Source organism: Vulpes lagopus, chromosome 3 (assembly GCF_018345385.1).
Source record: "Vulpes lagopus strain Blue_001 chromosome 3, ASM1834538v1, whole genome shotgun sequence".
Taxonomy (NCBI): domain Eukaryota; kingdom Metazoa; phylum Chordata; class Mammalia; order Carnivora; family Canidae; genus Vulpes; species Vulpes lagopus.
The window spans coordinates 129945232-129966673 of NC_054826.1; positions in this window are offsets into that span (position 1 = coordinate 129945232).

Sequence of the window (21442 nt, forward strand, 5' to 3'; positions counted from 1 at the left end):
AGAGTTGAGGGCCAATTTCTGTATTCTCTATTCTGTTCCATGGATCTATGTGTCTGTTTTTGTGTCAGTACCACACTGTCTTGATGATCACAGCTTTGTAGTACAACCTGAAATTCGGCATTGTGACGCCCCTGGCTCTGGTTTTCTTTTTCAATATTCCCCTGGCTACTCGGGGTCTTTTCCGATTCCACACAAATATTAAGATAATTTGTTCCAACTCCCTGAAGAAAGTCCATGGTATTTTGATAGGGATTGCGTTAAATGTGTAAATTGCCCTGGTTAGCATTGACGTTTTCACAATATTAATTCTGCCAATCCATGAGCATGGAATATTTTTCCATCTCTTTGTGTCTTCCTCAGTTGCTTTCAGAAGTGTTCTGTAGTTTTTAGGGTATAGATCCTTTCGCTCTTTGGTTTGGTTTATTCCTAGGTATCTCATGCTTTTGGGTGCAAATGTAAATGGGGTTGACTCCTTAATGTCTCTTTCTTCAGTTTCATTGTTAGTGCCACTGATTCCTGGGCATCGATTTGGTATCCTGCCACATTACCCAATTGCTGTATGAGTTCTAGCAATCTTGGGGTGGAGTCTTCAGGGTTTTCTATGTACAGTATCAGTCATCTGTGAAGAGGGAGAGTTTGACTTCTTCTTTGTCAATTTGAATGCCTTTTACTTCTTTTTGCTGCCTGATTGCTGAGGCTAGGACTTCTAGTACCATGTTGAATAGCAGTGGTGTGAGTGGACATCCCTGTCGTGTTCCTGATCTTAGGGGAAAGGATCCCAGTGTTTCCCTATTGAGAATGATATTTGCTGTGGGCTTTTCGTAGATGGCTTTTAAGATGCTGAGGAATGTTCCCTCTGTCCCTACTCTCTGAAGAGTTTTGATCAGGAATCGATGCTGTGTTTTGTCAAATGCTTTCTCTGCATCTACTGAGAGGATCACATGTTTCTTGTTTTTTCTCTTGTTCATGTGATCTATCACGTTGATTGTTTTACGAGTGTTGAACCAGCCTTGCATCCCGGGGATAAATCCCACTTGGTCATGGTGAATAATCCTCTTAATGTATTGTTGGATCCTATTGGCTAGTATCTTGTTGAGAATTTTTGCATCTGTGTTCATCAGGGAGATTGGTCTATAATTCTCCTTTTTGGCGGGGTCTTTGTCTGGTTTTGGAATTAAGGTGATGCTGGCCTCATAGAACGAGTTTGGAAGTACTCCATCTCTTTCTATCTTTCGGAATAGCTTTAGGATAATAGGTATTTTCTTCTTCTTTAAACCTTTGGTAGAGTTCCCCTGGGAGGCCATCTGGCCCTGGACTTTTGTGTCTTGGGAGGTTTTGGATGACTGCTTCAGTTTCCTCCCTGTTTATTGGCCTGTTCAGGTTTTCTGTTTCTTCCTGTTCCAGTTTTGGTAGTTTGTGGTTTTCCAGAAATGCATCCATTTCTTCTAGATTGCTTAATTTAATGGTGTATAGCTGCTCCTAATACGTTTTTAAAATCATTTGTATTTCCTTGGTATTGGTTGTGATCTCTCCTCTTTCATTCTGATATTATTAATTGGAGCCTTTTTTTTCTTTTTAATAAGGCTGGCTAATGGTTTAACTAGCTTATTAATTCTTTCAAAGAACAAACTTCTGATTTTTTCACCTGTTCTACAGTTCTTCTGGTCTCTATTTCATTGAGTTCTGCTCAAATCTGTATTATCTCTCTTCTTTTTCTTGGTGTAGGTTTTATTTGCTGTTCTTTCTCCAGTACCTTTAGGTGCAAGGAGAGCTTGTGCATTTCAGTTTTCTCCAACATTTTGAGGGATTCTTGTGGTGTGATGTGTTTCCCTCTCAGAGCTGCTTTTGCTGTATCCCAAAGATTTTGAATGGTTGTATCTTCATTCTCATTAGTTTCCATGAATCTATTAATTATTTTCTAATTTCCTGGTTGACTCTTCATCTTTTAGCAGGATGCTCTTTAACCTCCACGTGTTTGAATTTCTTCCAAATTTCTTCTTGTGATTGAGTTCTAGTTTAAAGCATTGTGGTCTGAAAATATTCAGGGGACAATCCCAATGTTTTGGTATCTGTTGAGACCTGATTTTTGACCCAGAATGTGGTCTATTCTGGAGAAAGTTCCATGTACACTTGAGAAGAATGTGTATTCAGTTGCATTCAGATGCAAAGTTCTGTATATATCTGTGAAATCCATCTGGTCCATCATATCTCTTAAAGCCCTTTTTTCTTTGGTGATGTTGCACTTAGAAGATCTGTCATTTGCAGAAAGTGCTGTGTTGAAGTCTCCTGCTATTAGGGTGTGAGTTTCTAAGTATGTCTTAACTTTGGTTATTAATTGATTGATATACTTGGCAGTTCCTACATTAGGGGCACAAATATTCATGATTGCTAGGTCTTCTTGTTGGATAGACCCTCTAAGTATGAATGTTCTTCTCATTTAGTCCCTGAATGTATCCTGCCAGCCTTTTCTGGCCTTGCCAGGTCTCTGTGGAGAGGTCTTCTGTTAATCTAATATTTCTCCCCATATAAGTTAGGGATCTCTTTCCTCTTGCTGCTTTAAGGATTTTCTCTTTGTCTTCGGAATTTGCAAGTTTCACTATTAAATGTCAGGGTGTTGAATGGTTTTTATGGATTGGGGTGGGGACCTCTGTGTCTCCTGGATATGAATGCCTGTTTCCCTCCCCAAATTAGGGAAGTTCTCAGCTATTATTTGTTCACATATGCTTTCTGGTTCCCTATCCCTCTCGGCATCCTCTGGAACCTCAATTAAACATAGGTTTTTCCTTCTGAGTCTGTTGTTTATTTCCCTTAACCTTTCCTCATGGTCTTTTAAATTTTTTTTTCCCTCAGTTTCCTTCCTTGCCATAAACATGTCTTTTATGTCACTCTCTCTTTCTTCTGCCTGTTAAACCTTGTGGTTAGGACCTCCAATTTGGATTGCATCTCATTTAATTGATTTTTAATTTTGGCCTGATGAGATCTGAAATCTGCAGTCATGAAGTCTCTGGAATCCTTTATGCTTTTTTTTCAGAGCCACCGGTAGTTTTATAATCATGCTTCTTAATTGGCTTTGTAACATAAAATTGTAATCCAAATTCTGTAACTCTGTGGCAGTGAGTACTGTTTCTGACTCTTTTTTTTGTGGTGATTTTTCCTTTCTAGTCATTTTGGTCAGTGTAGTGTGGCTAAAAAGGAGTAGTACTGGAAAAAGGAAGAAAAAGAAAAAAAAGGAAAAGAAAAAAAAAGGAGGGGTATCCTTTGGTTCTATGTACTGTAAATTCCTCGACTTCCCCTGGAGCTTTCCAGCGCTGCTTGGTCAAGAACTTCCTCTTCCCCTGTCCTTCCAGCTGGTCCTGGGGAGAGGCCTGTTGTGCTGATTCTCAGGTGTGTGCACCTGGGGGAGCTGCCCCACCCCCTGCCAGGTGCAGGGCTCAGTGGGAGCTGTTTATCCTATGTTGTCCCTGTTCCCTGGTGGCATTGCTCCAACGCAGGGACAGAGTGACACAAGGAGGAAGGACAACACTGGCGGCGGCCAGCTCTCCAGACTGGAGTCAGCTCCTACAGTAACTACTGCAGTCTCCCAGTCCACACTGGCCTGGATGCTCCTGCTGGTGGTGGGCTGTGCTGATCTGCACAGCTTGGTGGCACCTAGTGGCAGGAGAGTCCTTGCTCTCCTGTGACCTCCCTGCCTCCTGTTGTCCTGGAGGGAACACTGGATCCTTGGCTGTGTCCCCTTGGCGCCCTGGGATCCGGGGCCTGTGCTGCTGGAATCCCACTCCCAGGGCCACAGATCCCGAAGGCAGAAGGGCGCAGCCCTCTCTGTCCGGAACCACCGACTGAGCTTCTTCTGAGGCCCCAGCAGCTGCACGCTCCAGGCCTTTACTGAGATAGGCCCACAGGCTGTGGCATGCTCTCCCCTGGGCGCATATCCTCTGTTAGTGACCCGGGAAGCCTGGAGGTTGCACTGCCCATCCTGTGACCCTCCTTGGTTTCCCTGCTAAGCGCCTTTCCATCAGGAAAGAATCTGGTGAGGATTTTTAACGTTCCTGCTTCTCCCGGGCTGGTCTTTCCTGTCCTAGATACTTTCGCTGCCCAGCCTTAGCCTGGCTCCTCGTGGGGGCCCCTCCCCAACTTGATATTTTTTATTCATTTTTTCCCACCTTCCTACCTTGTTAGAAAGGCAAACTCTTCTTTCTGTAGCATTCCAGCTGTTCTCCCTTTAAATATCAGGTCAAATTCATAGGTTTTCAGTATGATTTGAAAGTTATCTAGGTAAGTTGGTGGGGACAGGTGACTTGGGACCCTACTCCTCCACCATCTTGCCCCACCCCCTTGGGCTTCCAATTCTTTTACAAGGTCCTCCTTATTATTACTTGCAGAGCTGGTTTGGTGGTGACATATTCTTTCAGTTTCTGCCTATCTTGGAAGTTCTTTATCTCTCCTTCTATTCTGAATGAGAGCCTTGCTGGATAGAGTATTCTTGGCAGCATGTTCTTCTCATTTAGGACCCTGAACATATCCTGCCAGCCCTTTCTGGCTGCCAGGTCTCTGTGAAGAGGTCTGCTGTTAATCTAATATTTCTCCCCATATAAGTTAGGGATCTCTTGTCTCTTGCTGCTCTAAGGATTTTCTCTTTATCTTTGGAGTTTGCAAGTTTCACTATTAAATGTCAAGGTGTTAAACAGTTTTTATTGATTTTGCGGGGGTGGGGGACCTCTGTGTTTCCTGAATCTGAATGCCTGTTTCCCTCCCCAAATTAGGGAAGTTCTAAGCTATGATTTGTTGAAATATGCTTACTGGCCTTCTGGCCCTCTCAGTGCCCTATGGAACCCCAATTATATGTAGATTCCTCCATCTGATGCTATCATTTATTTTCCTTAATCTTTCCTCATGTCCTTTAATTGTTTTCCTCATTTTTCCTCAGCTTCCTTCCTTGCCATCAACTTGTCTTCTATGTCACTCACTCTTTCTTCTACCTCATAAGGACCTCCAATTTGGATTGCATCTCATTTAATTGATTAATTTGGCCTGATGAGATCTAAATTCTGCAGTCATGAAGTCTCTTAAGTCCTTTATGCTTTTTTCCAGAGCCACCAATAGCTTTATAATTGTGCTTCTGAATTGGCTTTCTGGCATCGAATTGTAATCCAAATTCTGGAACCCTGTGGCAGAGAGTACTGTTTCTGCTTCTTTCTTTTGTGGTGAGTTCTCCTTTCTAGTCATTTTGATCAGTGCAGAGAGGCTGTATGAGTGGGCCAAGTCAAGAATATCAACCAGGACCTAAGTAAATTTCACTGTAGAAAATTCTGACAAGGTCAGAGACCAGAAAATGAAAACAAAGATCAGAACAAAATAAAACAAAAGGACCATTAAAGTGAAAAACAAATTTTAAAACAAGTAGTAAAAAATAAAAGGCCAAGAATCCCAAAGAAAAAGAAAAAAAGAGAAAAAAGCAAAAATAAAGAAGAAAAAAGCATAGAAGGAAAAAGGGAGGGGACTGGGAGATAGTGATGGTGAAGAAGTTTCAGTGGAGGGAGAATGTAGTTTACCTGAGTGGTCCTAGAGTTTGATCCTCTTGGTTCTTAGTGTAGTGTTCTGTATGTTAGAAGATGCTCAGTCCCAAACTTACATAAACCAGAAATACTTGTAGTAAGCCCTAATATTGACCATCAAAACATTAATGAGATAAAAGTGGCAGGCAGAATGGGAATGAAGAGAAAGTATATTCTCACAGAATGAACCAGCACGGTATTCCACTTGGTTCTGGGTGCATGCTAGTCATGTTATAGAAGATATTAACCTAGAGGCGGGGCAAGATGGTGGAAGAGTAGGGTCCCCAAGTCACCTGTCCCTACCAACTTACCCTAGATAACTTTCAAACCATCCTGAAAACCTACGAATTTGACCTGAGATTTAAAGAGAGAATAGCCGGAACACTACAGAGAGAAAGGTTCTCACTTCTAACACGGTAGGAAGGTGGAAAAAATAAAATAAAAAAGAATCAAGTGGAGGAGGGGCCCCATGAGGAGCCCAGTTAAGGCCTGCGGCATGAACCTCAAGGACAGGAAAGCCTAGCCTGGGAGAAGCGAGAACTTTAGAAAATACACACCAGATTCTTCCCAGGTCAAAGGGGCTCAGGAGGGGAAATCGAGCAGTGAAGCCTCCAGTCTCCTGGGGTCACTAATAGAAGAAGTGAGCCCCAGGGTAAACTGTACCACACACCGTGGCCCGATCTTGGTAAAGGGCTGGAGCTGTGCCCAGTGGGGCCTTGGGAGAAGCTCAGGCGTGGTCTCTGGGCAGAGGTCTGAGCCCTGCTGCCTTCAGGAGCTGTGACCCGGGAGTGTGATTTCAGCAGCACAGACCATGGATCTCAGGGCGCTGGGGAATACAGCCCAGGATCCTGCCCTACCCTCCAGGACAGGCGAAGGTGGGGAGGGCACAGGAGAACGAGGACTCTCCTGCCGCCAGTTGCTCCCAAGCTGTGCAGATCAGCGCCCCTGCCCTGCCCCCCGGAGCATCTAGGCCAGTGCAGACCGGGAGACTATGGTAGTTACTGGGGAAGCTGATCCTAGAGCTGGAGAGCAGGCTGCTGCCAGTGGGTTGTTCCTCCTGTTGTCATCCTCTGCCTGGGAGGTGCGGGATCACCAGGGAACAGAGGCCTCATAGGGTCAACAGCTCCCACTGAGCCTGGAACCAGCGGGGGGTGGGTGGGGGAGGGGGCATCTAGCCCGGTGCACACACCTGAGAATTAGTACAGCAGGCCCTTACCCCAGAAGACCAGATGGAAAGACAGGGTAAGGGCAAATTCTGGATGAAGCAGTGCTGGAAAGCTCCAGGGGAAGTAAAGGGATTTACAGTATATAGAACTAGAGGGTACTCCTCCTATTTTTTTCTTCCTTTTTCTAGTACAACTCGTTTTTATATCATACTGTAAATTTCCAATATTTTTTCTTTTCCACCTTAACTACAATATTTTACCACATCCTCATTTTTAAGTATCTTCTTTTTGACTTTGATATTTGTACAATTATAGGTTTAGATATATTTTCCACCTCTAGATTACTTTCAACATACTAAATTTAATTTTGGGAAAAATCCAAGATATGTTTTGTTTTGTGTTGTGTTTTTTGTTTTCTCTGTCTCATTTTGTTCTACCATGGCAGAAGTTAATACCTTCTAAAACATGACCAGCATCCATCCAGAAACAAGTGGCATACTGTGCTTGTTCATTCTGTGAGATTCCTCATTCCCATTCTGCCCCCCCTTTTTATCTCATTTATGTTTTAGTGGTCAATGTTGGGTCTTCCACAACTATTTCTGGTTTATGTAAATTTGGGACTGAGCATCTTCTAACATACAGAACTTAATGCCCTCAGAACCAAGAGGATACCCTCTAGGACCCCTCAGGTAGACTACATTCTCCCTCCATTACAACTTCATCACCACCACCATCTCCCAGTCCCACTCCCTTTATTCTTCTCTTTTTCTTTTTTCTTTTTTTTTTTCTTCTTTACTTTTGCTTTTTTTTCTATTCTTTTTTTTTCCTCTTTTTTTTCTGTTTTGGGATTCTTGGCCTTTTATTTTTTATTACTTTATTTAAAAATTGTCTTTCACTTTAGTGGTCCTTTTCTTTTATTTTGTTCTGATCTTTGTTTTCTTTTCTTTCTTTTTTAAATAAATTTATTTTTATTGGTCTTCAATTTACCAACATACTGAATAACACCCAGTGCTCATCCCATCAAGTGGCCCCCTCGGTGCCAGTCACCCATTTACCCCCACCCCCCGCCCTCCTCCCCTTCCACCACCCCTAGTTCGTTTCCCAGAGTTAGGAGTCTTTATGTTCTGTCTCCCTTTCTGATATTTCCCACACATTTCTTCTCCCTTCCCTTATATTCCCTTTCACTATTATTTATATTCCCCAAATGAATGAGAACATACACTGTTTGTTCTTCTCTGATTGACTTACTTCACTCAGCATAATACCCTCCAGTTCTATCCTGCTAAAAGATAAAAGGGTCAACCAGGAAATTAAGGAAGAATTAAAAAGATTCATGGAAACTAATGAGAATGAAGATACAATGGTTCAAAATCTTTGGGATGCAGCAAAAGCAGTCCTAAGGGGGAAGTACATTGCAATACAAGCATCCATTCAAAAACTGGAAAGAACTCAAATACAAAAGCTAACCTTACACATGAAGGAGCTAGAGAAAAAGCAGCAAATAGATCCTACACCCAGACGAAGAAGAGAGTTAATTAAGATTCGAGCAGAACTCAATGAAATCGAGACCAGAAGAACTGTGGAACAGATCAACAAAACCAGGAGTTGGTTCTTTGAAAGAATTAATAAGATAGATAAACCATTAGCCAGCCTTATTAAAAAGATGGGAGAGAAGACTCAAATTAATAAAATCATGAATGAGAAAAGAGAGATCACTACCAACACCAAAGACATACAAACGATTTTAAAAACATATTATGAACAGCTATATGCCAATAAATTAGTCAATCTAGAAGAAATGGACGCATTCCTGGAAAGCCACAAACTACCAAAACTGGAACAGGAAGAAACAGAAAACCTGAACAGGCCAATAACCAGGGAGGAAATTGAAGCAGTCAAAAACCTCCCAAGACACAAGAGTCCAGGGCCAGATGGCTTCCCAGGGGAATTCTATCAAACGTTTAAAGAAGAAACCATACCTATTCTACTAAAGCTGTTTGGAAAGATAGAAAGAGATGGAGTACTTCCAAATTCGTTCTATGAGGCCAGCATCACCTTAATTCCGAAACCAGACAAAGACCCCACCAAAAAGGAGAATTACAGACCAATCTCCCTGATGAACATAGATGCAAAAATTCTCAACAAGATACTAGCCACTAGGATCCAACAGTACATTAAGAAAATTATTCACCATGACCAATAGGATTTATCCCCGGGACATAAGGCTGGTTAAACACTCGTAAAACAATCAATGTGATTCATCATATCAGCAAGAGAAAAACCAAGAACCATATGATCCTCTCATTATATGCAGAGAAAGCATTTGACAAAATACAGCATTGATTCCTGATCAAAACTCTTCAGAGTGTAGGGATAGAGGGAACATTCCTCAACATCTTAAAAGCCATCTACGAAAAGCCCACAGCAAATATTATTCTCAATGGGGAAGCACTGGGAGCCTTTCCCCTAAGATCAGGAACAAGACAGGGATGTCCACTCTCACCACTGCTATTCAACATAGTACTGGAAGTCCTAGCCTCAGCAATCAGACAGCAAAAAGACATTAAAGGCATTCAAATTGGCAAAGAAGAAGTCAAACTCTCCCTCTTTGCTGATCTTTGTTTTCAATTTCTGGTCTCTGACCTCATCAGAATCATCTAGGGTAAATTTACTTAGGTTGTGGTTGATATTTCTGACTCAGTCTACTCATACAGCCACTCTGCACTGAGCAAAATGACTAGAAAGAGAATTCACCACAAAAGAAAGAATCAGATATAGTATTCTCTGCCACAGAGTTACAGAAGTTGGATTAAATTCAATGTCAGAAAGCCAATTCAGAAGCACAATTATAAAGCTACTGGTGGCCCTGGAAAAAAGCATAAAGATTCCAACAGTTCATGACTGCAGAATTTAGATCTAATCCGGCCAAAATTAAAAATCAATTAAATGAGATGCAATCCAAATTGGAGGTCCTAACCACGAGGGTTAATGAGGCAGAAGAAAGAGTGAGTAACATAGAAGACAAGTTTATGGCAAGGAAGGAAGCTGAGGGAAAAAGAGAAAAACATTTAAAAGACCATAAGGAAAGGTTAAGGGAAATAAACGATAGCCTCAAAAGGAAAAATCTACATATAGTTGCAGTTTCAGAGAGCCCCAAGAGGGCCAGAAAGCATATTTGAACAAATCATAGCTGAGAACTTCCTTCATTTGGGGAGAGAAATAGGCATTAAGACCCAAGAGAACTAATTATAGCTGAGAACTTCCCTAATTTGGGGAGGGAAATAGGCATTAAGACCCCCGCCCCGCAAAATCAATAAAAACCATTCAACACCTCCACATTTAATAGTGAAACTTGCAAATTCTAAAGATAAAGAGAAAATCCTTAAAGCAACAAGAGACAAGAGATCCCTAACTTATATGGGGATAAATATTAGATTAACTGCAGACCTTTAAACAGAGACCTGGCAGCCAGAAATACTGGCAGGATATATTCAGGGTCCTAAATGAGAAGAACATGCAGCCAAGAATACTATACCCAACAAGGGGATGGGGTGGGGTAATTGGGTGACCAGCACTGAGTGGGGCACTTGACGGGATGAGCACTGGGTGTTACACTATATGTTGGCAAATCGTACTCCAATAAAATAATATACAAAAAAAAGAAGATATTAACTTCTGCCATTGTAGATCAAATGAGGCAGAGAAAAACAAAAAACACAAAACCAAAAACCATATCTTGTATATCTCCCAAAATGAAATTGAGTATGTTGAAGGGAATCTAGAAGTGGAAAATATATGTAAGACATGTAATTGTAGAAATATGAAAGTTAAAAGGGAGGAAACTTAAAAATAAGGAGGTGATAAAATATTGTAGTTAAGGTGGGAATAGAGAACAAATATTGGAAATTTTTAGTCTGATACAAAAACGAGTTGTACTGGAAAAAGGGGGGGGAGGAGAGGTACCCTCTGGTTCTATATACTGTAAATCCCTCGACTTCCCCTGGAGCTTTAAAGCGCTGCTTGGTCCAGAACTTGCTCTTCCCCTGTCCTTCCAGCTAGTGTTCTGGGGGAGGGGTCTGCTGTGCTGATTCTCAGGAGTGTGCACCTGGGTGAGCTGCCCCACCCTCCGCCAGATGTTGGGCTCAGTGGGAGCTGTTGACCCCCTGAGGCCTTTGTTCCCTGGTGGCCCCGCCCCTCCCAGGCACACAGTGACACCAAGAGGAACAACAACACTGGTGGCGGCCAAGTCTCCAGCTCTGGAGTCAGCTCCCCGGCAGTAACTACCGCAGCCTCCCAGTCCACACTGGCATACATGCTCCAGGCGCGGGGCGGGGGTGCTGACCTGCACAGCTTGGGGGCACCCAGCGGCAGGATACTCCTCGCTGTCCTGTGCCCTCCCTGCTTCTCCAGGGCTGGGCTTTCCTGTCCCAGAGGCTTTTGCCACCTGGCTTTAGCGGGGATCCTCGCAGAGCCCCTCCCCCACTTGATTCTTTTTTATTTTATTTTATTTTTTTGCCTTCCACTTCCTAGAAGCGAAAACACCTCTCTTTTTAGGGTTTCTGCTCTTCTATCTTTAAATCTCCAGTGGAATTTGTAGATGTTCTGGATGATTTGAAAGTTATCCATGTAAGTTGGGGGGACCAGATGAGTTGAGGACCCTTCCTTTCCACAATCTGGCCCTGCCCTATATATGGCAGTTTGTTATAAATGGCCTGAACTGAGTAAGATATTGTTCTTCATTGTCTGAGTCCAGTGTCTTGAAAATGTCTCATGTATTCTTGAAAGGTTGTTGTTATTGTTGCCTGAAGTAGGAAGATAAATTCAGTCCCTGGTACTCTGTCTTGTGGAAGCCTTATAGATGTTTATTTTTAATTACCTTTGCAGTTTTTATATAACATAACATTACATTACTAAAATCACCACACTATGCAAAATTAAAATCCCATTATGCTCATGGGAAAATGAGGTGAGGACCAGCACACTAAAAAAATCTGAGACATTGAACAAAGAGATAGGAAGAAATAAAAATGGAAGTGCTGTTTTTTAACAGGTAAAATGGTTAATAAATACACAAATAGTATAATAAATATTGTACTTTATCTTCTAAAACAACTGAGATTTATTGTGGAAGCCCATGCTCATTCTCCTGCCAGGCAGTCCATCTCCTGACTCCACCATGCTTCAGGAGAGACAAGGAGAGAGATTTTTTTAAAAGGAAAGAAACTGTGCGTGAGTGCCTCTGTGTGTGTGTGTGTATGGAATATTACTCAGCTATGATAAGGAATGAAATTTAACCATTTGCAGTGATGCGGATGGAACTAGAAGGTATTATGCTAAGCAAAATAAGTCAGAGAAAGACGAATACCATAAGTGCAATATAAGAAACAAAACAGATGAACATAGGAGAAGGGAAGGAAAAATAAAGGAAGATAAAAACAGAGAGGGAGGCAAACCATTAGAGACTCTTCACTATAGGACACAAACTATGGGCTGCTGAAGAAGAGGTAGGTGAGGGGATGGGGCAATTGGATGATGAGCATTAACAAGGGCACTGGATGTAATGAGTACTTAGTGTTATATGCAACTGATGAATCACTAAATCCTACCCCTGAAACTAATAATACACTATATGTTAACTAAATTGAAATAAAACTTTAAAAAACAGCATGCCGTTCCTCAATACGACAAACAGCATTTATGGAAAACCCACAGTGAACATCATCCTCAATGCTGAAAGACTGAAAAGGCTTTCTCCCTAAGATCAAGTATGATTTTCTCACCACTAATGTTATTCAACATTGTACTGAATGTTCTAGCCAGAGCAATTAGACAAGAAACATCAATCTAACCATCAAAAAGCAAAGGAAAAAATCATAGTCTCCATTCACTGATGACATGATCCCAAAAATCCACAGTAGCTAACCATGAACTCAGCAAAATTGTGGAGTACAAGATGATCACACAAAAATCAGTTCTCTTTCTATCTACCAGCAACGAACAGTAATCCTTAAAGAAAATTAAGAAAGCAACCCCATTTATGATAACATTTAAAGAATAAAATACTGGAAATGAATTTAACCAAGAAGGTGAAAGACTTGTATACTGAAATCTATAAAACATTATTGAAAGAAATTAAGGAGGACCCAAAGAGGACATCCTGTATTCCTAAATAGGAAGACAAATATTGTTAAGATATTAATACCACCCAAAGTGGTTTACAGATGATTATAATCCCTATAAAAATTCAAACAACCTTTTTTTGTAGGAAAGATGTGATGGGCACAGGTGTTATAAACAACCAATGAATTATTGAAAACTGTATCTGAAACCAATGATGGCAAATTGAATATAAATGTTGGCAAATTGAATATAAATAAAAAATTAAAAATAGAGCCACCTTAATATTGCTGGATCATACTACTGGGTATTTACACACAAAATGCAAAAATACTAATTCAAAGGGATACATGCACCCCTATGTTTATTGTAGCATTATTTACAATAGCCAAATCATGGACGCAGCCCAAGTGTCCATCCACTGATGGATGGATAAAGATGTGGTGTATGTATATATAATGGAATACTATTCAACCATAGAAAAGAATGGAATCTTGCCATTTGCAACAACATGGCTAGTGTGAAGTGAAGTAACTCAGTCAAGAAAGGCAAATACCATGTGATTTCATTGATATGTGGAATTTAAGAAAAAACAAATGAACAGGTGGCTTAGCGGTTGAGCATCTGCCTTCAGCTCAGAGTGTGATCCCAGGATCATGGGGAGCCTGCTTGTCCCTCTGCTTATGTCTCTGTTTCTCCCTCTCTCTGTGTCTCTCATGAATAAATAAAGAATTCTTTTTTTTTAATTAATTAATTTTTAAGAAGATTTTATTTATTTATTCATGAGAGATACACAGAGAGAGGCAGGGACACAGGCAGAGGGAGAAGCAGGCTCCATGCAGGGAGCCTGACGTGGGACTCGATCCCTGGTCTCCAGAATCACGCCCCGGGCTGAAGGCAGCACTAAACTGCTGAGCCACCGGGGCTGCCCAAATAAAGAATTCTTTAAAAAACCAAATGAACAAAGGAGAGAGAGAAAGAGGGAAAGAAACCAAGAAACAGACTCTTAACTATAGAGAACTGATGGTTACCAGAAGGGAGGGGGAGGAGGAAGCAGTGATAGGGATTAAGAATACACTTATCATGGTGAGCACTGAGTAATGCATGGAATTTATACTTGAAACTATAGTGTACACCTGAAACTAATATAACACTGCATGTTAAATATACTGGAATTAAAACTTTAAGCTTTTTTAAAAAAAGAATTGAGAGTCCAAAAAAAGGGAAAGAAATTGAATTTAGAGAGAAATAATGGAGAACATACAGAAAAAAAAGTACAAATAGGCTGACAGGAAACGAGAAAACTAAAAGGAGAACATGCAGGGCTGAGCAGTCCAGATGGCCATCTGAAGGACTGCAACTTGTGTACCATTGTTAAGTCTGGAAGAAGGGCATTTGATCTAAGATGGAAAGTTGTAATACCAGATGTGGATGCGTATGACTCATTCCCTTGAAGTATGTGGGGGCATGTTTTATGGTCTTACACTTCTCAGTTCAGCTGAGTATAATCTTATGCATTCACCTAGTGTTTCTAAGGTATGTAACAGTGTTTAAGGAATTAGAAAATTAATGTCATGCTCAATTCTTCTATAATGTGTCAACTGCATAGGAATAAATCATGTGTTCAGAACAAGCATTATGGAAGAACTAATTGTACTTTCCTTATTTTTTCCATATTTTCAAAATCATTTATCTTATTATTATTTTAGTTTTTAATCAAAAATATTTTAGGGACACTTAGGTGGCTCAGTGGTTGAACGTCTGCCTTCAGCTCAGGGCATGATCCAAGGGTCCTGGGATCGAGTCCCACATCAGCTCTCTGCAGGGAGCATATGTCTCCCTCTGCCTCTGTCTCTGCCTCTCTCTGCGTGTCTCTCACGTATAAATAAATACAATCTTTTAAGAAATATCTTAAATTTATATCTTAGAGTAAAAAATTCTTTTTTTATGTTGCAGGGTGTTTTTTTTTTTTAGTTAACATATAGTGTAATATTATTGCAGGAATAGAATTTAGTGATTTATCACTTACATATAACACCCAGTGCTCATCACATCAGGTGACCTTCTTAATACCCATCAACTGTTGAACCCATCTCCCTGCCCACCTCCCCTCAGCACTTTTCAGTTTGTTTTCTGTAGCTGAGTCTCTTATCGCATCCCTCCCCCTCTTTTTTTCCCCTTTCCCATATGTTCATTTGTTTTGCTTCTTAATTCCACAGATGAGTGAAATCATATGGTATTCGTCATTCTCTGACTTATTTCCCTTAGCACAATACACTCAAGCTCCACCTACATTGTTGCAAGTAGTGAGATTTCATTCTTATTAAGGGCTGAGTAATATTCATATATATATATGTATATATATATAAATTCCGCTTATACCACATCTTCTTTATCGATTCATCTGTTGATGGGCATTTGAGCTCTTTCCATGTTTTAGCTATTATTGACAATGCTGCTATAAACATTGTGGTGCATGTGCCCCTCCTACTTAGAATTTTTGTATCCTTTGGACAAATACCTAGTGGTGCTAGAGATCTTATGAAGCTTTGGATGTCATATTAAATGACATTTTGCTGCATACAAATTTCTTGGTTATTTCAGAAAATTTTGCAAAACCCTTAAAAGGGAAGAAAAATGGTGTTCTTTTATTGGAGTGCTGGATATTTTCTAGAACATGTTTTGGGATTATCAGATTCTATAGGGTTTGCACTTTCCATTATCTTTGGTCAATCTTTAGTGATATAAGTTAACTTGTGGAGGGGTGGTAGTGATGATACAGATGGTTCCAGTTCACAAGGATGCACATGAATTTTATATGGTGGAGGTGCAATTGATTCCATGCTCCTCCCCAAGCCTCTGTGGAAGAGATGAATTAAAATGGTTTAAATGTTACATTTAATTTTACTGCCCTGTGGATATTGATCAGTTCTACACCTATTATTAAATTATATCTATTAGCATTTAAACATTATCCATTGCCTAAATAGATGTCTGTTCTTGGGATTTTGTTTTGTTTTGGATCTACTTTAACATCCTAATGGTTCCCTTATTAATTAATGAATTAAGTGAAATCATAAATATGGGTTCATTTAATTTTGCATAAGAGCCATAGTTTCACCTTTTCAATTGTCCGTTAGCAGTTCAAAATTCCATTGTTGTTGGTTTTTTTTTTTTTTTTATCAACGTTCTATCGGGATATCCGATGCCAATACAATTTTTTTTGCCAATACAATTTTTTTTAATGCTTGCTCATTCGTAGGTGACTGCATGATGGCCTCCAATGATCCCCACCTCCTAATATTCACATTCATGTGTAATCAACTCCTTTTGAGTATAGGCTGGCCTAATGACTTTCTTCTAACCAAGAGAATTCATCAAGTGTGATGGGATATCACTTCTATGTTTAGGCTAAGTAAGATTATAACCTTCATCTTGCTACTTGACTCTTTCTTATTGACTTTGGTAAAGCAAGCTGCCAGTTTGGGAGGCTCTGAGTGCGGATGAGCTTTCAGAACATAAAGACTCCATCCAAATCTCTGCACTAGGAGACAGCCAAACCCTAGTATGACTTTAACAACATGACCAAAGCTGTGTCCTTAGGAAGACTCTAACTACCCCTTAAAATGCCTGCCTGAGAAAATGCTATACTACCAGAAGAATTTACTCTCTGTTCTAACCAATATCTAATGAAGGTTCCTGGCGTCCCTCTTATAGCATTTTCTAAAAAGGGCTTACAATTTTGAATCATTCCTCTGTCTCTTTGAGATATATATGTATCTTCTACAACTCAGATGTGTGTTTTTCAGGACCTGAAAGTCACTTCTTTGAGATATAATCATCAGGAAGTATAGGGCCCCTGTCTCCCAGTCTCTGTGGGGGCATAGAATTCTATCTTTGGTCATTCCCAGCTAGCAGACCGGCTAGCCTAATTGCATTTACTCTGACCCACCTTTTGTAATTTTTCACTTCATTGACCCCCCTTGAGCCTTCACTCACCCCTCCCCCACACTCTCTTAAAATAATCAATCACTTCTGCACAAATTGGAGTGGGTTTCAGATCTTTCTCGTACTATCAGTAGTTACTGGATAAAATCTTTTTGGTAGTCCACATAGCAAAGAACTGAGAGAAACCTCTGGCAAAACAATCATCAAGAAAGTGAGGTCCTTAGTTCAACAGTCACAACGAACTGAATTCTGCCAACCACCTTAGGAGCTTGAATTTGGATTTTTGACTAATTGAGCCTTCACGTGAGACCCCAGTCCTGGCCCATACCTTGATTGCAGCTCTGTGAGAGACCTGAAGACAGGTAAGTCAGCTGAGCTGTGCCTGGACTTCTGGCCCACAAGAATTGTGAGATAATAATTGTGTGGGAGTTTTTGAGCTGCTTAATTTATGGTAATTTGTTATGCGGCATTATATAACTAACATATTCTTCCTCTCTGGAAGCTTTACAAAATTCTCTTTATTTTTAATATTCTTAATATTCACTACTTTTAGGGGCACCTATGTGGCTCACTTGATTAAGTGTCCAGCTCTCGGTTTTGGTTTTGATCTCATGGGTAGTGGGATCAGGCCCACCTCAGGCTTGTGCTCCACGGGTAGTCTGCTTGAAGATCCTCTCCCTCTGCACACCACCTCAAAAAAATAAAAAATTAAGACATATATATTTTAAAAATATTCAATATTTTTATTCATTTTTTTCTTATCTTCCTTACTCATTTCCATTTACGCTTTTATTTATTCATTCATGAGACACACAGAGAGAGGCAGAGACACAGGCAGAGGGAGAATCAGGCTCCCTACGGGGAGCCTGATGTGGGACAGATCCCAGGACCTCAGGATCACAACCTGAGTGAAAGGCAAACGCTCAACCACTGAGCCACCCAGGTGTCCCTCCCTTACTCATTTCTTGGTGGCTCTTTTCATCTACAGCTTTCTACTTTCTTTAATACTGGAAAATTAGTTTTTAGAGCTTAAAAATTGTTTTTTTCTCCTTCTGCAACTCATATTATCTAGATATTGGCACTTCTACTTTCATCTTTTATTTTAAACATTTTCTTTTCCCACGTTATCTCTACACCCAACATGGGGCTCGAACCCACAACCCCAAGATTAAGAGTCTCATGCTCTGCTGACTGAGCCAGCCGATTGCTCCACTTGTACTTTTATCTTACACAGATATTAACTTTTCCTTTTATATTTGCTTTCTTTTATCCTTCCCTACTGCCCTTCAACATTTCCATTCCTCTGTTTCCTAAGTTTTTCTTTATCTGTATGCAATCTACCATTAATCTCATGTATTTTATTTTTTAACTCGTATGTCTTATACCCTGTATTGTTCATTTTGTTCTTTTTCTGTATTTTACTTGGGGCAGTTTCCTATTGCTTTAATTTTCCTTATAATCTTAACTTGATTGATAATGCATAGTATAAATTTTGGTATGGTTTAGTAACTCTTCTTCAGGTGGTATTGTGTTTCAATCATTCCAATCTCTTTCTTCTGAGGGGCTTGTACTCCTTCAGTTTTTGTTACTTTGGTTTGTGATGTCCTAGTTTCCTGTTGATTTTGGCTGCTATACCTGGTAATGTGTTTTGGGCAAGGGCCAATGGCCTGACCCTTATCTATGCCATTTTCTAGTAAAATGGGGGAGGTGAATTTGAGCTCTAGGACACAGAATTCTAGGTGTCTCCAAATCAGTTAATAATTCCTACTTGCTGCCTACCCCCAAACCAACTCCTCCAGTCAAGGTATTGCTGGACTTAAAGACGGAAATTTGAAACAGGCTGTGTGTCCCTGTGTACTGTCTTAGGATTTTGAGGAAGAGAGATATAGAAAAATGAATGCCTGAGTCTCTCGGTAAAATTAATTTATTTTATTCAATGCTTCACTTCAGTTTCTTTTGCTGACTTTCCCAGAGGTCTGGATTATTTCCTTAAATTTCTTCTGAGGAGACATTGATTGTCCCAAGACAATGTGAGCAGCCTTTCTCTAGGCTGTTCTTTCACTGTGTCCTCTGTTCTCCACCCCAGACTGCAGCTACCTTCTTCCCTTGCCGTATACACTTATTTCTTTAAAACAGCCTTCAGCTCCCTCAGTTTTCAAAATTTGTCTTAGTTCTTAAAATGTTTCCCTTTTATAAGCTAGATAAAGGAACCAGCAGCTAATGGTAGTTAACATTGTAGCAGGATTCAGCAAGTGGTGTGTTATAACTGCTGTTCATAATACTTGCAAAAAAAATCTGTTGTATTTATAGTATTTATAGCTATTTTCCCTTTTTATTCTGGATTTTGCTTACTTGTATCTTCTTTTTTTCTTGCTCTATCAATCTTGCTAGCAGTTTATCTTTTTTTTTTTTTAACAGATTTTATTTATTTATTTATTTATTTATTTATTTTGGGGGGCAGTGACAGAGGGAAAAGGAGAGAATCTCAAGCAGACTCTGCACCAAGCACAGGGCCTGATGCAGAACTCGAGCTCATGACCCTGACGTCATAACCTCAGCTGAAAGAATTACTTAATAAATTTTAAAAATAATAGTGAACTATATACCTTGGAGTTACTTACACATCTACTGGCTTGATCTCGTTTTTTGTTTAGAAATTTGATACTTATGCCATTTTTTTTGTCTGCTTCAACTATTAATTTCTCAGAGATGTATGTAAAATCATCCTCTACATGTGCTGACTTATGAATCTGCTCATTTCTGTCAGTTGTTCCTTAAATTTGTCACTATCTTTTGCTATCAAGATACATACTTTAACACACTCTAACTTCTCTTAATTGGCACGTAGTATTACATAAGTGTTTAGTCAGGATAGCAATGCGTAGAAGTGGTGATTGAAGCTTTGAGCATGCCTGAAATCACGTGAGACACAACAGTTCGAGAAAATAAGGGGATCAATGATCAAGACTTAAGAAACTCTTTTACTTAATGGCTGATAAGGAAGGGATAAACCTCCAAAAAAGAATGAGGAGTAAGTAGACGAAAAAGGAGGAGGAAAACCAAAGAAGCATATTCCCAAATGCACCCAGAGTGAAGGAATAATTGATAGTGCTGCTGAGTACAGATCCGAATGAATGTGAGATAAATGGAATTAATTACAACAGTTGAATGAGGGATTTAATGACTACTGCGGATGCTGTGATGTATTTCTGGGGCCTCCCTCGAGGACTAAAGGTCTTATTTCACCGGTTGCTGGGAGTGCTGCCAGCAGACACGTCTCAGCTACCAGCCTCCTTGAGTAATTGCCTTGGCTGAAGAGAACCTCCTTGCCTAAGGTCACACAGCTTTCCTTGGCAAGGCCTGCATTCCTACTGGGGAAACCGTTGAAAGTCCATCGTATTCTAGAGGTCTCTGTGGGATAGGCTAAGGCCTTTGTTGAGAGGAGGCACCACAACCGAACTTCTCCGTCTTCCCAGCTTCACTTCCTTTCTCTCCCCTCCCCAATACTGATCCCTCATAAACTTCCCTCACGCCAAAATACACCGGACAAAGTTCGTTTCCCAGGGAAACCAACCTGTGACAATGAGTTTTCGTACATAGGAAGAGATGATGGGTAGGAGGAGAATTGAGTGTGGAAGGTAAGAAATAAATGATGAAGCAGGGAAGAAGCCAAGAATGGGCAACTTATTCAGATCGGAGAATGACGGAAACCCAGCCCCTATGAAGGGCTGAGCACCTCGCCCCCCTTTAGTACGGGAGATACTCGACTGAAAGACAGACGCCAGCTACACACGCAGGATTCTGTGCCACCGAAACTACCACAGAGCACCGCGCTCAGGAAGTCGTGCTTTCTCTTAACCTGTTGGAACACTGTCGTTTCACTGCGCTCACCACGGAGCTAGGGGATGAGGGGCCAGGCGACTCGGCCCCCAAGGCCGGACAGTCAGGATGCGCCAGTTCACACTTCCACCGCCCGTCCCTCCTAAGACGCCCTCATCGGCCGCTCCTGCCGCCGCCTCCCTGCAGCCCCGGCTGAACGGCACCGCCCGCCCTTCCACCAGGGGCTTGGCCGGTCTCTCGGATGCAGGATTCAACACCGGGAGCCGGGAGACTTCTGAAAAGAATTTCTCTGGAGAGCCAAGTGAAGAGGAAAAAAGATGTCTATGGAGGGCGAACTCTCTGACGATAAAAGACTTTGACCGAGGCATGAGATGAACGCGCGGTGGAGGGAAAGGTCAGGTTAAGAAGAGAGGCAAAACTTCAAGAAAGAGGAAATGAACGAGAAAGCGCAGGAAGCGGCAATAAACAGAGCGCTGCCCACCGGCAGGCGTCTAAGAGGCGCGCACAGCGCCAGGCACGGGTCCAGAACCGCCGCCGACGTCTCCTCTGGCGCTGGCGGGAAAGAGAAACGTGCAGGAGCGGCGAGCGCATTGGCAGAAAATTTACCAATGACCCCGGAAACGTTTTATTTTGCGTAGGCATCTTGAGCATATCCTCTCGTGATTCGTTCGTTGATCCGGAAGAAGAGATACCAAACGTCCTCTGCGATTGGATCGTAGCATCGGGGCGGTGCTTTAGCGAGCCAGTCACCTCGGCGACCGGATGTGACGATGCCGGAAGCCGCTGACTGAGCTGGGCCAGGCTGCCGGCTGCGGTGGG